This window comes from Taudactylus pleione, unplaced genomic scaffold (genome assembly GCF_031769625.1).
Source record: "Taudactylus pleione unplaced genomic scaffold, aTauple2 ptg000036l, whole genome shotgun sequence".
NCBI lineage: Eukaryota > Metazoa > Chordata > Amphibia > Anura > Myobatrachidae > Taudactylus > Taudactylus pleione.
This window is the reverse complement of record NW_028284438.1, coordinates 8,703,290-8,719,244: the sequence shown is the minus strand read 5'-3', so window position 1 is coordinate 8,719,244 and position 15,955 is coordinate 8,703,290. Positions and strand designations below refer to the sequence as shown.

Genomic DNA, 15,955 nt, shown 5'->3' with positions numbered 1-15,955 from the left:
AACTCCACCCTTTATATGCTTCAGCGAATGGAGGAACATCAAAAAGTCATCCAAATCTACACAATGAACTATGACATAGCAAGAGGAGGGGGAATGTACCTTACTCAAGTTCAGTGAAAAATACTTTCTGTGTTATGCAAAGTGCTGAAACCCTTCAAAGTAGTCACCTGTGAAGTGAGTTCGGACACTGCCAGCTTGAGTCAGGTAATTCCCCTAATTAGACTGTTGGAAAAGCAGCTTGAGAAATTGAAGGAGGAGCTGAAACGAGCAATTGCGCTAAGTATGTCGGACTTGTAGATCAAGTCCTTTATTTGCTTCACCAGAATCAAAGGGTTGTCAGGATCGTACAATCGGATCAATACATTTTGGCGACCATGCTGGATCCTAGGTTTAAGTCATACATTGTGTCTTTCTTCCCAGCAGACACAGATCTGAAGAGATGCAAAGAGCTGTTGGTAAGGAAATTGTCAGCTCAAGTGTCACGTGATGCAGCAATGGCTCCTCCTTCAGTTTCTCCAGCAAGTGCGGCTGCCTGGAAAAAACTACATTTTCCCCAAAAAAGACCCACTGATGATGCAGATTAGTCAACACAACCAAGTTTTGACATCTGGTCAGGTCTAAAAGGATTGCCTACAATTAATGAGACCTCTACCGTGACTCCATCTGATGCCATCACCATTCAAAGAATGGTTGAGGACTATTTTAATGATAGCATCCAAATAGGCATGTCAGACAGTCCATTTCACTACTGGCAGGAAAAAAGGCAATTTGGAGGCCCTTGCACAAACTGGCTTTGCTTTACTTGAGCTGCCCACCCTCCAGTGTGTACTCGGAAATAGTTTTCAGCACAACAGGGAACCTTGTCAGCGATCGGCGTAGGAGGCTGCTTCCTCAAAATGTGGAAAAGTTGATGTTCATCAAACTGAACTACAAATTTCACGAGGGAGACACTTACCACTAATTACATCCAAAAATGATAGTGGCACCTGAGAATATAATGGTAGATTTCAGCGGGGACAAATTAATATTGTGTGAAGATGATGCACACACTGATGAGGGTGAGGAATCGGATGATGGCGCCGACAACACCTTACCTCTGTAAAGCCAGTTTGTGCATGGAGAGATCATTGCCAGCAATGTCAGCTGCCCATTGCTAGATTGTTTTGTGGGGGTCCAAACCAACCAATCGCTTCAGCCACAATTGGAAGTCCCTGTCGCTGATCTGTGCATGTCCTGTTTAATATATACATCATAAGGATGGGTGGAAGGGCCCAAGGACAATTCTATCTTGTACCTGTTTTCTTTGCATTATGTGCAGTTTGGGGCATTGCTGCTTGACATTTTAAATTTTAAAGTTTATTATACTGCCATCCTGTCTGCCACTGCAGTGCCATTCTCTTTCCTAGATGTGCCATGTTGGTAATTGAACTGCCACAGCCGTTGAAGTCTTCGACATGCGGTTGCTGAATGCCGAAAATGTCCAGAAATTTTAATGGTCACAGACAGCATTTCCAGTAATGTCCCTTTAAAAAAAAAAAAGTAAATTCTGAGCCACCAAGTTGATTGGGTTGGCAAAACATGGTAGATTTTCAAATTTACCCAATTTTTTTCATTGCTTCCAACCCCAACTGGTTGCTCCAGGACCCTGGTGAATTGATAGGCATAAATAATGGTTCTGCTCAATAAACACCTTCCTTCTTTGTATGTAGGTGACTCTATGTGGAATAACTGGATAATGTAGATGGTGGGTGTCATGAGAGACATGTGAGCAGCAGCACAGAGCATCTTCCTGCCAGGATGTGTGCAATAAAGTGCAAATTACGTTTAATACAAAATTAGTTGTGTATATTGGTCACATTACTTACTTATTTACATGTTACATACAGAGCGTAAATCAGGCTGAGGTAACCTGAGGCATGCCACCTGTTGTTGACAAATAACTTCCAGTAGGCCCGGCAAACATGACGGATGCTGGGAGTTCTAGTTCAGCCGTAGAGCTACAGGCTGCTTTCCTCTGATGTAAACAGCAAGTCTTGGTCCCATTATCCCTAACAACCTCCCTGAGCACAAAATAAAGTCTGTTTTTACAGTGTGTACTAGCAGCACCTCCACAAGCAAGGCCACCACATTTCTATTAGATGTATAAAAAACCTTCCCCAGATCAAAGATGTCTTTCATAAACTGAAGAACTTGATCCTACATTGATCTTGATTTTTTTTTTTTATTCAGACAAGAATTTATTTACTGTTAAAAGGACTTGCGGTGGAGTAAGTCACATGCATGTGCACAATAGCGCAGTATTTAAACATCACAATTTTTTTTTTTTTAAATTAAAAACTAGAAGAGTACCACAAAACAGAAGATATTGACAATCGCTGTGTCCTCTTGAATCCCCCCATAATTTCCTATGTGTCCATCCACCACCTTATTCAGTGGCAGCAGCCTGCACAATGTCCTGATTGGGAATGGGGAATGTATCCAAACTTGTCTTGCGGCTCAGAAACTCATATGTGTAATCATCACTGCAGCACCCCAATACACTGGCAGAGGTCAAGTCTATTTCAAAGAATTGGTAAGCACCGTGATTGTGTTTGAACTCTGTAAGTACGACTTTCTTCATCTATGTGCTATTTGCCATCAATTGTAAGAATTGTACCAGCAATTTCCCCACTCCTTTTCCTGCAGACACGGATCTCCAACTGCACCTCATAACAATAAAAGATCTCATCCGCACGCTCCACGTCAAACCTGAACTTCACAAAAGCAACTGGCACAGAAAACTCATCTCTGGTACCAGCCACGTTCATCTGTCAGCTCTTCACGCTTTTCCTGCTCCTTCCATCACCACTCGCTTTGTTCATATAGCAGCTGCACATTTGTCTTTGTGCGTTCAAATACCCAGTCTAGAGTCTTCTGGTCCAAATCTGTTACTCTGCAGCACTCCATAGACTGATTCAACCCATTTCTGCCAAACTTCTTAAATCCTGGAAAGGCTCCTAAAGGGTCACCCACCTGATTGCCTGCTTGCTCCTTGGCACACACAGCTGCCATTGCAGCACATTCCTCTTGGCGTTTTTGTTTTTTTTCTTTTGCCCATACAGACTTCCTCCCCTGACATAGCTGATAACGTAATACTCTAAAGTCCAGTTCGGTTCAGTGCTGGAGGGGGTGAAGAAGCTCAAAAATATCAAAACATTAAAATAAATAAATTAAAAACTATCAATTCTCCCGTCCTTTCCCTGTCTTCAGTCCATAAACATATTCCAACTCTGACCTAGTTTTTGATTAATGAAAACATTCTTGGTTTTTAAACTTCCTATGGGGTCGTATAGTTTATGAAACTGCCATCTTGTCAACCACTTCAGTGTCACTCTGTGCCATGTTGGAAGCTGAACTGCCGCATGTTAGTGCCGCCCACTGCTGTTGATTAGATTAGTAAGCCAGCTACCTCGATGCAACCTTTTGGCCTAAACTGGATGAAATCAATAGTGTGAGCTGTGAAGTGATCAAAATTGACTGGAAATGTCTGGAAATAAATGTTATTGAGGTTAATAATACTGTAGGAACAAAATCAGGCCAAAATTATGTGTTTTCCGTTGTTTTTATGATTTTTTAGAAAAAAATTCAGATCTAAAACCAAAACATGCAAGGGTGGTTTTGTAAAACCAAATCCAGATACAAAACCTTGAAGGAGATAGAGATCCAAAACCAAAACACGGGGGTTGGCACACATCCCTAATTTAGAGTCAGGGTTAGGCTGTGGTTGGGGTTAGGCTCACTGTTGACATGCATAAAGACATGTCGACATTATGTCAGACCATGTCAATATTCTGTATTATGTAATAACTTGGAGTAATTTCACTCGGAAGGGGGTCAGTGGTGCAGTGTCTAGGTGCATAAAATTGGGTCCACACGCAGCTTTTCTGGTTTAAATGAAATAAAACGGACTCTTACTGTCAGCATTCAGGAACAAAAATAACAGAAACCTAGTCCCCATGCAGGGCAATACCTCACTTTTTGAACCTTGACTATAATGAGCAGCTAGTCTGCAATCTTTTGTAGTCCTGTCTCTCACAGATATAGACATGGCCCCCTGGCCTGACTTCCACAGTCACACAATCTCTTTAGTGGTCCTCCCCAGGCCCGGCAACAGGGTGGGACTAAGGGTACAGCTGTGATGGGCCCCAAGCTTGTAGGGGGCCCAGGAGGGGTCCACACATAATACTGCCCTTCATCACTGCCTGCACTGCAGCATGATCAGGAGGGCACAGCTGGCAGGTACTGGTCGGGTCCACACAGGGAGTCTGTGAAGGAATGTAGCTTTATTGCACCGGCTGTGGCAGGTACAATAAAGTTTTTGTTGTTTATCTTGGTGGAGAGCATGACATCATGACATCATCCAGCGCTGCACTAGCACGACTAGCAGACAGAGGAGCCTCGGCATGGTAAGTGTTGGAGCTGCACTGTGGGGAGCTGGTTGGCTACCGGAGGGACACTGACAGGGGACTGCCACATGAGGGACACTCACAGGAGACTGGCCACTGGAAGGACACTCATAGAGGCTGGCCACTGGAGGGACACTCACAGGGAGCTGGCCACTGGAGGGGCACTGACATTTTTTAAGGGTCCCCTATCCTTGCTTTCATGCAGCCAGCTGGCTTCAGAGAAGCAAGGATGGGGGGCCCTTAAAAGATGTGTGTACTGGGCACCTTGATTTCTGTTGCTGGCCCTGGTCTTCCCTGCCTCCTGCAGGTATGGACCTGGCCTCCTGGCTCCCACTGTCCTGCAGGCACACTGGGCTCTATAGCTGCCACAGTCTCGCTTGGACTGTCTCCTCTGGCAGCCTGACTGGTCTGCCTCATTAGACTTCACCTGTGCTCTGTCCACAAGTCAGTCCTTAGGTGTGTTCACACTTTCTTTTTCTACCCTGTGTGGGTGAATCCCTCCATCCCCACACAGAATCCATGGATCGCTATCACAATCTAGCTTGAAATTGCCAATATATGTATATATGTGTGTATATATATATATATATATATATATATACATATGTGTATATATATCTATATATATATATATATATATATATATATTTATATATACAGTCAGGTGCATAAATATTGGGACATTGACAGAATTTTCATATATTGGCCTCTATTCACCACCACAATGGCTTTGAAATGAAACAAACAAGATGTGCTTTAACTGCAGACTTTCAGATTTAATTTGAGGGTAATTACATCCAAATCAGGTGAACGGTGTAGGAATTACAACGGTTTCTATATGTGCTTCCCACTTTTTAAGGGGCCAAAAGTAATGGGACAAACTAAACAATCCTAAATCTAACTTTCACTTTTTAATACTTTGTTGCAAATCCTTTGCAGACAATTACAGCCTGAAGTCTGGAACGCATAGACATCACCAGATGCTGGATTTCATCCCTGGTGATGCTCTGCCAGTCCTCTACTGCAAATGTCTTCAGTTCCTGCTTGTTCTTGGGGCATTTTCCCTTCTGTTTTGTCTTCATCAAGTGAAATGCATGCTCAATCGGTTTCAGGTCAGGGGATTGACTTGGCCATTGCATAACATTCCACTTTTTAGCCTTAAAAAACTCTTTGGTTGCTTTTGCAGTATGCTTCAGGTCATTGTCCATCTGCACTGTGAAGCACCGTCCAATGAGTTCTGAAGCATTTGACTGAATATGAGCATATAATATTGCCCGAAACACTTCAAAATTCATTCTGCTGCTTTTGTCAGCAGTCACATCATCAATAAATACAAGGGAACCAGTTCCATTGGTGGCCATACATGCCCACGCCATGACACTACCACCACCATGCTTCACTGATGAGGTGGTATGTTTTGGATCATGAGCAGTTCCTTTCCTTCTCCATACTCTTCTCTTCCCATCACTCTGGTACAAGTTGATCTTTGCCTAATCTGGTTCATAGGATGTTGTTCCAGAACTGTAATGGCTTTTTTAGATGTTGTTTGGCAAACTCTAATCTGGTCTTCCTGTTTTTGTGGCTCACCAATGGTTTACATCTTGTGGTGAACCCTCTATATTCACTCTTGTGAAGTTTTCTCTTGATTATTGACTTTGACACATATACACCTACCTCCTGGAGAGTGTTCTTGATTTGGCCAACTGTTGTGAAGGGGTTTATCTTCACCAGGGAAATAATTCTTCTGTCATCCACCACAGTTGTTTTCCGTGGTCTTCCGGGTCTTTTGGCATTGCTGAGCTCTCCGGTGCGTTCTTTCTTTTTAAGAATGTTCCAAACAGTTGATTTGGCCACACCTAATGTTTTTGCTATCTCTCTGATAGATTTGTTCTGATTTTTCAGCCTAATGATGGCTTGCTTCACTGATAGTGACAGCTCTTTGGATCTCATATTGAGAGTCGACAGCAACTGATTCCAAATGCAAATGTCACACCTAGAATCAACTCCAGACCTTTTACCTGCTTAATTGATAATGAAATAACGAGGGAATAGTCCACACCTGTCCATGAAATAGCTTTTGAGTTGATAGTCCCATTACTTTTGGCCCCTTAAAACGTGGGAGGCACATATAGAAACCGTTGTAATTCCTACACCGTTCACCTGATTTGGATGTAATTACCCTCAAATTAAATCTGAAAGTCTGCAGTTAAAGCACATCTTGTTTGTTTCATTTCAAAGCCATTGTGGTGGTGAATAGAGGCCAAAATATGAACATTCTGTCAATGTCCCAATATTTATGCACCTGACTGTATATATATATATATATATATATATATATACACATACATATACAGAAAGTGGATGAATACAGCGCCAAATGTGAATATTTCTTCTTAGCACATGGACAACCACTGTTATGACTATGGTAGCACTCCCTTCACTTTTCAAGGGCATTAGCTTCACCCCAAATATAATAGCAGTGGTAAGCAGCAGCAGTAATGTACAAAAAGAATGGGTAAAAGAAGCAACCACTGGTGCCCCACACCAAAGTTACCAGTATGTCACAGGATTATTCCACCAAAAAATCCATATAGGAATATATAATTTATATCTGGGATAACAATTTATTGGCATAACACTCAATACACAAAAAAAGTAGTAAAAACCATAAAAGTTCATAAAAATTCACAGTAGCACAGGTTTAAGAAAGTCCATTATTTGAAGCATGAAATCAGTCATGTGTAGCCCGACCCATTTTGTCCAATGAAAAATATATTATCTCGTCGTCTGCTCTACACCCAGATACAAATGCCAGTGCAATTTATAGGGCATGCCTGCAGCAGAAGAAAGAGGTATTGCTAACCTCACATAAATTTACAAACTAGACAGCCTATCTCCACTGGTGCAATGACAATTCCACTTGCATACACATAAAATTATAAATTATTAATTATTAAAAACACATATATCAATAAACAACCATGGAAACATATACCACTATTAGCAGCTTCTACATCTCACTTGTGCTGGGTATACACATAATAGCAAGGCGCATAAATTGCAACGTGTTTAGCACGCTGGTAGTGTCTTTAAGTTATGAGCATAGGCTTTTCACATAATCATTCAAAAGATGTCCACAAATTCAGATAAGTGTGTTGTGAGGGAGTCAAATCCTGCAATAATAGGCCTGCCTGGTGGTTTTGACAGAGACTTGTCGATTTTTGTCAAAAAGTAAAAAATGGGGGTAATGGTGTTGGATTGCATAAGGTATTGATATTCTTTATCAATAACACCACTGCGCAAAGCATGTAACAATAAAGTCCCCGGTTCCTCCAGATGTGATCTTTGGGATAATTTTCTAAAGTCATATAAGAGTTTGTATCACTTAGAAGTCTTTGTGCTTCCTTCACATATGACTCACGATCCGTAGTAACCAGACCCACACACCCTTCCCCCTTTGTCAGCCGGTTTATTTTATTATATTGCATTTTTATGTAGTTCTTTAATGCCTCTTTCTCCCTATTCCTGAGATTAGTTTCCACAGTCGGTTGAATCTCCACATCACACAGATCTCGTTTGACCAAGTCATAGATAATACTTATATGATATCATAGTTACTTATAATTAGAGATGAGTGGTTCGGGTTCCTTGGAACCCAAACACGCCCAAACTTCCAGGATCTGACGCGATCCAAGCCGCAGCGGGGGGGTGGAGGGTTAGGTACACACTGGGCGACAGACATACGATATATTGTTCGGTCAATTGATCGGCCAATATAAATGCCAGTGTGTGTATTGTGAGCTGTGAGGTGGTCAAAATTGAGTGGAAATTACTGGAATTAATGTTATTGAGGTTAATAATACTCTAGGAACAAAAAAAGTCCTAAATTGTTTGATTTTAGCTTTTTTTGTAAATTTTTGGAAAAAATCTCAAAACAAATCCAGTCACGGCGTTTTGGCAAAACCAAAACCGGACAACGAATTAAAACCAAAACCAGCAAAAATGGCGCAGCGTATATCTCTACTAATAATAGCATTCTCCTTTCTCATAAAATGCCTCTTTAATGTTATTTTACGCAAAAATATAATTTATTCAGATCAATGAAAGCCTCAAATTTGTTAATTCTTTCAGTAGGTGCAAAAGACAGTCCTTTACTTAAAAGTATGATTTCAGGTTGTGCTTGGATAAATGAAAGATAACTGGATCAGTTACTACAGATTTCTTCTTTTGTGGTTTCTCCCTCCTGCCGGCCCACTTTCCTCTTCCTCTATATAACTTCTTTTGAGAGGTGACGCATGTCTGACTTCCACTTTGGGAGATCCTCGTGGCATCTTGAATGCATTGGTTTGCTCCTGGGGATAAAAACTTAGGCCCTGATTCAGAGCCGGACGCTCTGACCAGAGCGCTCGCTCTGAATCAGGGCCCTCCTCCATTAATATGGAGCGTCCTCCTGGACGCTCGTATAGCTGTGGGTCACCACCCACAGCATATACGAGCGTCCAAAAAGATGGTCGCGATGGTCTTGACCATCGCGACCATCGGAATTGCGAGGGAAACCCTGCGGTCGGGTTTCCCTGCCGAAAGGCCAGGAGTGATTTTGGTTCTATCAGAGCCAAAATCACTCCCACTGACATCACTAGTGATGTCAGTGGGGCCGGCTTCAGACGGTAGGCGTTCCCATGGGAACGCCTCCATCTGGCAGGCACGCCCCCGGAACGCCCATCTAAGGGGGCGTGCTGTCAATCAACATCGACAGCACGCCCCCTTTGGTGCGAGACCCGGAGCGATGGAAAGTCCTTTGCTCGCCGGGTCTCGCGCATGCGCACGACGGAGCTCCCTCCGTCATGTGCATGAGCAGTGGGAACCATCGACCCACTTGCGAGCGTACTGCCGCTCGTGAGTGGGTCTGAATGACCCCCTTACTCTCATTATTGGACCCTCATCTTTGTAATATCGAAAATCTCTTTTTTGTGTATGTTGGTCTAACAGCAGGAGATTCTATATTAATGTCTCTAGTCGTTTTTTTTGTGCATTGAGTGTTATGCTAATATATTGTTATCCCTGATATAAATTATATACTAATATATGGATTTTTTGTAGGAATAGTCCTTTGACATACTGGTAACTCTGGTGTGGGGCACCAGTGGTTACTTCTTGTACCCATTTTTTTTGTATAAATATATGTGTATGTATGTGTGTGTATATATATATATATATATATATATATAAATAAAAAAGGGTGAAGGAGCGGCGCCTTCAGTGTAACAACTTTTATAGCAGGTATATTAAGACCAAGTCCATAAGGTCCGAACACACAGTCTATCCTTGCAGTGTCTTCGTGTAAATCCCACGATGTAAATCTCAAAGAAAACAGAAAAACAAAACAAACATAGTGTAGTCTGAAATGATATAAATATATATATATATATATATATATATACACATTCAAAAAGTGCTGTCATGCAAAAGTGGTGACATAGACTATAGCCGTGTGTTAGAAACACTCCACTCGTGTGTATACAACAAAGCTCCAGCACCCCGGGTATATAAAAAATAGCCTTGTACCAGCTGTTTACTTGTCTTATATCAAGGTAACAGGTATCTTTCTTTTGGTCCTTTTCTAGGTCCAGGAACTTGGAGAGCTACCCATTGCCGTGGGAGGAACTCTTGGGCACTATCAGAACAGATAAACTATCGGAATACTGGAACCAGTATTCCGATAGTTTATCTGTTCTGATAGTGCCCAAGAGTTCCTCCCACGGCAATGGGTAGCTCTCCAAGTTCCTGGACCTAGAAAAGGACCAAAAGAAAGATACAGTACCTGTTACCTTGATATAAGACAAGTAAACAGCTGGTACAAGGCTATTTTTTATATACCCGGGGTGCTGGAGCTTTGTTGTATACACACGAGTGGAGTGTTTCTAACACACGGCTATTGTCTATGTCACCACTTTTGTACGACAGCACTTTTTGAATGTGTATATATATATATATATATATATATATATATATATATATAATTTCAGACTACACTATGTTTGTTTTGTTTTTCTGTTTTCTTTGAGATTTACATCGTGGGATTTACACGAAGACACTACAAGAATAGACTGTGTGTTCGGACCTTATGGACTTGGTCTTAATATCCCTGCTGTAAAAGTTGTTACACTGAAGGCGCCGCTCCTTCACCCTTTTTTATTTACATTATTCAGTTGATTTTTTTGAATAGATCACACTTTGGAAAGTGCGGCAGCCACCTTAAATAGGGAGTGTTTTTGAGATATTTTATGTGATTTAGTTTTCACTATTTCTTTTGATTATATCACATGTACTGTTTATGAGCTTTGTGCGCCACTTATACCATTTTATATCATATATATATATATATATATATATATATATATATATAGTACCAGTCAACAGTTTGGACACACCTTCTCATTCAATGCTTTTTGTTTATTACATTATTAGACTAATACTGAAGACATCAAAACTATGAAATTATGTTGTAAACAAAAAAGTGTTAAATAATTCAAAGTATGTTTTATATTTTAGATTCCTCAAAGTAGCCCCCTTTTGCTTGGATGACAACTTCGCACACTCTTGGCATTCTCTCAATCAGTTTCATGAGGTAGTCTCCTGGAATGGTTTTCCAACATTCTTGAAAGAGTTCCCAGAGGTGCTGTGCACTTGTTGGCTGCTTTTCCTTCACTCTGCGGTCCAACTCATCCCAAGCCAGCTCAAGTGGGTTTAGGTCAGGTGATTGTGGAGGCCAGGTCATCTGACGCAGCACTCCATCACTTTCCCTCTTGGTCAAGTAGCCCATAGCTTACATAGCTTGGAGGTGTGTTTGGGGTCATTGTCTTGTTGAAAAACAAATGATGGTCCCAGTAAGCGCAAACTAGATGGGATGGCATGGGGCTGCAGAATGCTTTGGTAGCCATGCTGGTTAAGTGTGCCTTGAATTTTGAATAAATCACCAACAGTGTCACCAGCAAAGCATCCCCACACCATCACACCTCCTCCTCCATGCTTCCAAGTGGGAACCACACATGCAGAAACCATCCGCTCACCTTCTCTGTGTCTCACAAAGACACGGCGGTTGGCACCAAAAATCTCAAATTTGGACTCATCAGACCAAAGTACAGATTTCCACTGGTCTAATGTCTTTTCCTTTTGTTTCTTGGCCCAAACAATTCTCTTCTTCCTGTTGTTCATCCTCAGTAGTGGCTTCTTAGCAGCAATACAACCATGCAGGCCTGATTCACGCAGTCTCCTCTGAACAGTTGATGTTGAGATTTGTCTGCTACTTGAACTCTGTGAAGACTTTATATGGTCTCTAAATCTGAGGTGCTGTTAAGTAGCGGTTTCTGAGGCTGGCAACTCTAATGAACTTATCCTCTGCAGCAGAGGTAACTCGTGGTCTTCCTTTCCTGGGGCGGTCCTCATGAGAGTCAGTTTCATCATAGCATTTGATGGTTTTTGCAACTGCAGTTCTGGATACAAATTTTCCATATCGACTGACCTTCATGTCTTAAAGTAATGATAGACTGTCGTTTGTCTTTACTGAGTTGAGTGGTTGGTGCCATAATATGGATTACAACAGTAGTCAAATAGTGGTGTCCACTGTGTACTAACCCTACCTCTGCACAACACAACTGATGGTCTCAAACACATTAACAAGGCAAGTAATTCCACAGATTGACTCTTGACAAGGCACAACTGTTAATTCAAAACCACTCCAGGAGACTACCTCATGAAGCTGATTGAGAGAATGCCAAGAGTGTACAAAGTTGTCATCAAAGCAACAGGGTGCTACTTTGAGGAATATAAAATATAAAACATATTTTGATTTGTTTAACACTTTTTTGTTTACAACATAATGCCATATGTGTTCTTTCATAGTTTTGATATCTTCAGTATTAATCTACTATGTTGAAAATTATTTAAATAAATAAAAACCATTGAATGAGAAGGTGTGTCCAAACTTTGGACTGGTACTGTATATACGACAACAACAAGACAAGAAGGTGCTCGTAGTGTAGTAAATAAAACACCAATTTGTGATCGTAAAGTAAGAATTGTGCCTACTTCTAGCAAAATATATATCTCAATATGGATCCCATCTGGGGAATGGCAAATCAGGATTAGAACCTCTTTTAGGTTTCTTTTTAATCCACTTTTAATAATCTCCAAATTTGGAATACAGTCCAGCACCAAACAAACAGAAAGACTCATAGTGTAGTAATTTAGAATTTTAGAAAAATATAAGCTTAAGAATACATACAAGATAAAAACTTGACAATCAGCATATCAGTGAAATACAATTCACCAAAACAAAAGAAAGGGTTAATCCAACCACTGCAAACTACACTTGAGTAAGTGGGAGCTACCAGGCACAGTGATCCTTTCTAGGCGAGACTGTCTGAAAGAAAAGGAGGAAGATTGCGTTTAGTTGAAACAAACTGTATCAGGGAGATAGATAGATAGATATGAGATAGATAGATAGATATGAGATAGACAGATAGATAGATAACTAGATAGATAGATAGATAGATAGATAGATAGATAGATAGAAATATATAAATGCATTATGATTTTCCAGTGCAGAATTCATTAAGAAAACCTCTGTGTAGATCAGTGGATCCCAAACTCGGTCCCCAAGGCACCTTAACAGTCCAGGTTTTCCATGCATGTACACAGATGGTATAATCAAACTGACTGGGGTACTGAGTTAGTCACCTGTGCTTAAGCATGGATATCTTTAAAACCTGGACTGTTAGGGTTCCCTGAGGACCGAGTTTGGGAAACCCTGGTGTAGATCCTGCTCTTTGCACGTAAATAAAAGTAACACATGCAAAAATGTATTCCATTTTCACACATAATACATTGTCATGCGCAGCAAAAATGGAACGGAATAGCCCCAAAATATTTTAAAGCAACTACACCTTATTGGACATGAAAGTGTAAATACAGCCTTTATGTTTCTTATCTGTCCATGATTACCAGTGGTAATGCAGCTCGTGGTGTAATAATCAGTCACAGTTGGTAAAACAATTTAATTTTCTTTTGTAACCATGAGATAAACAATTGTGACATTGCTAGTAAGATCATTAACTTTCTTTAATTAAGACAATTTGCAAATCAAAAGCCAATAAGGCTATAAATGTCAGGTCAGGTCTCTTACACGATCATTTAATAGGGTAGTGATGCCTGAATGTTATCAGTATACAAGAAGAGGGACTGTACTATCATACATTATTGTGAGTATATTGTGAGTATAAATGTGGAATATGTTTTGAGCTTTAAAAATAAAGAACAATAATATCAATATTGTGTAATTAAATACACAGAAACCTCAATTGTGTGAATACTTCGTAATATTTGAGGTGGCCATGTTAAATACCTATAACCATATTGTAGACTATACATAGAAATGTACAGACTTACAGACATACCTTGGCAGACTTACAGACATACCTTGGCAGACTTACAGATCAAAATGAGCAAAACATACAGCTTAATGTGCAAAGCCTAAAAAGCATAAAGCTTCAGATTGTTCATCAGGTAACTGGATGGACAGATACATAAATAGTTCCTGATAGAGTAAATTATTAAAGATCACTTGAACGTACACACCCAAGGATGGGTGTGTGATATAATAAATCGACAGTGTCTAGATAGTCAATAGGTCGACACCGGATGGTCGTCAGACAATAGGTAGACAAGGTCAAAATGAAACATTGACGACAGTGTTACAGATCGACAAATTCAAATGGTCGACACACGTGGTCGCCCCAAATATGTCAACACATTGTTATTTTTTTGTAATTTAATCCTAACCCTCCCCCTAGTGCCTAACCCTTCCCTTAGTGCCTAACCCTAACAGTCCACCTAGTGCCTAACTATAACCATCCCCCTACTGCAGGGGTGGGGACCCTTTTTTCTGCCGACAGCCATTTTGATATATATAACTTTATTTTCAGACCCGATGCATTCCATGCCACCTCCATGTGACGTCACATGGGAGCGTGGCCACAATCGTAGGTGATTACAGCAATAGGAGCTGTAAGGGCAGCAATGTGACTGTTGGAAGCGTCATAAGGGTGCTCCAGGCGGCACTGCTACATAGATTCTGGCCGCAGGGTCCCATTCTAGGCACCCTGATAGCCAGATGAGGCTAGCAGAAAAAAAGCTTTGAGGGCCAGACAAAATGCTTCTGGGGGCCTTTTACGGCCCCCGGGTCTGAGGTTCCCCATCCCTACCCTATTGCCTAATCCTAACCCTCTCCCTAGTACCTAACCCTCCCCCTAATGCCTAATCTTAACCCTCCCCCTGATGCCTAATCTTAACCCTTCCCCTGATGCCTAATCTTATCCCTCCCCCTAGAGCCTAACCCTAATCCTCCCCCTGGTGCCTAATCCTAACCTTCCCCCTAGTGCCTAAACCTAACCCTAGCCTAACCTTCCCCTTAGTGCTTAACCCTAACCGTATCCACCGCCAGCCTAAACCTAACCATCCCCCAAGTGCCTAACCCTAGCCCTCACCCTATCCCCTAAAAATGTAAAAAATAACATGGAAAAACATGTTAACAATTTGTTGTGTTGACCATTTGAACCTGTCGACCTTTTAACACTGTCGACCTTTTGCACTGTCAACCATTTGTCGATCGACCTTTTGTCCCTGTCAACCGTTTGACCATGTTGACCTATTGCCTGACGACCATCTGGTATGGACCTATTGACTGTTGATCTATTGACTGTCGATCTGCCATCCGGGTACCAGCCTCAATTTTATTGCATGAAAAAGTATTAGATGAGATGTAAACCTTTAAGATAAATATATTTGTTCTGATGTATAACAACTGTACTTAGAAAATAATGTAGTATGAAATGTAATATCATACTCTTAGGCATGGCAACCTGAGCATCACTGCGTAACTGATTGCTGTGCTGCAAAATCTACCCTTGCCTTTGTGTGCCACCTTACCTGGTATCTGCCAGGTTTCCTACTTCCCGGAAAAGTGTGGGTGGAACAGGCAACATTATTTGATGGACATCACCCCACCCACCCCACATTACACAACAAAGCTACTTACATTATACACAGCAGGAGGTAGGGTCAGGTGAGTGGCCTACTCTGATTGGAGTTTGAGACTCTCCCAGACATTATGGGCGACTAGACGGTATGATTATCTGTCCAAGTCACACCTGCCCTCAGTGCGCAGTGAATGGAGAAGGGTCAGGAGAAGCCTGCTCTCTCTCTTTCCTGTCTCTACACCTCTAATGCTGTAAGGGTAAAATGAATTGATAGGTTTTTAATTCACACATCACTGCATAGTGTAACTTTTACGGTAAACCTTCATAGAACAGACAGATATAATAAAAATATATTACATTTGCTACATTTTTCTCTCTGAATTTAAACATTTTCATGTCTGAAATATCGTCAGCTCAGTACTCCATGAACTTGTCCTAACTAAGCCTCTCATTTCTTATTTATATCTCTTCAAT

At 41.2% G+C, this 15,955-nt stretch overlaps 1 protein-coding gene and 1 pseudogene across 2 annotated transcripts in view; one reads left to right on the top strand and one right to left on the bottom strand.

The window, feature by feature from the left end:
* TRPC3 (transient receptor potential cation channel subfamily C member 3) overlaps positions 1 to 15,955 on the top strand; it is a 239,097-nt gene that overhangs the window by 170,342 nt on the left and 52,800 nt on the right. The gene's annotated exons all lie outside the window — the stretch shown is intronic.
* Positions 2,430 to 15,487, bottom strand: LOC148538819 (N-alpha-acetyltransferase 40 pseudogene; annotated as a pseudogene).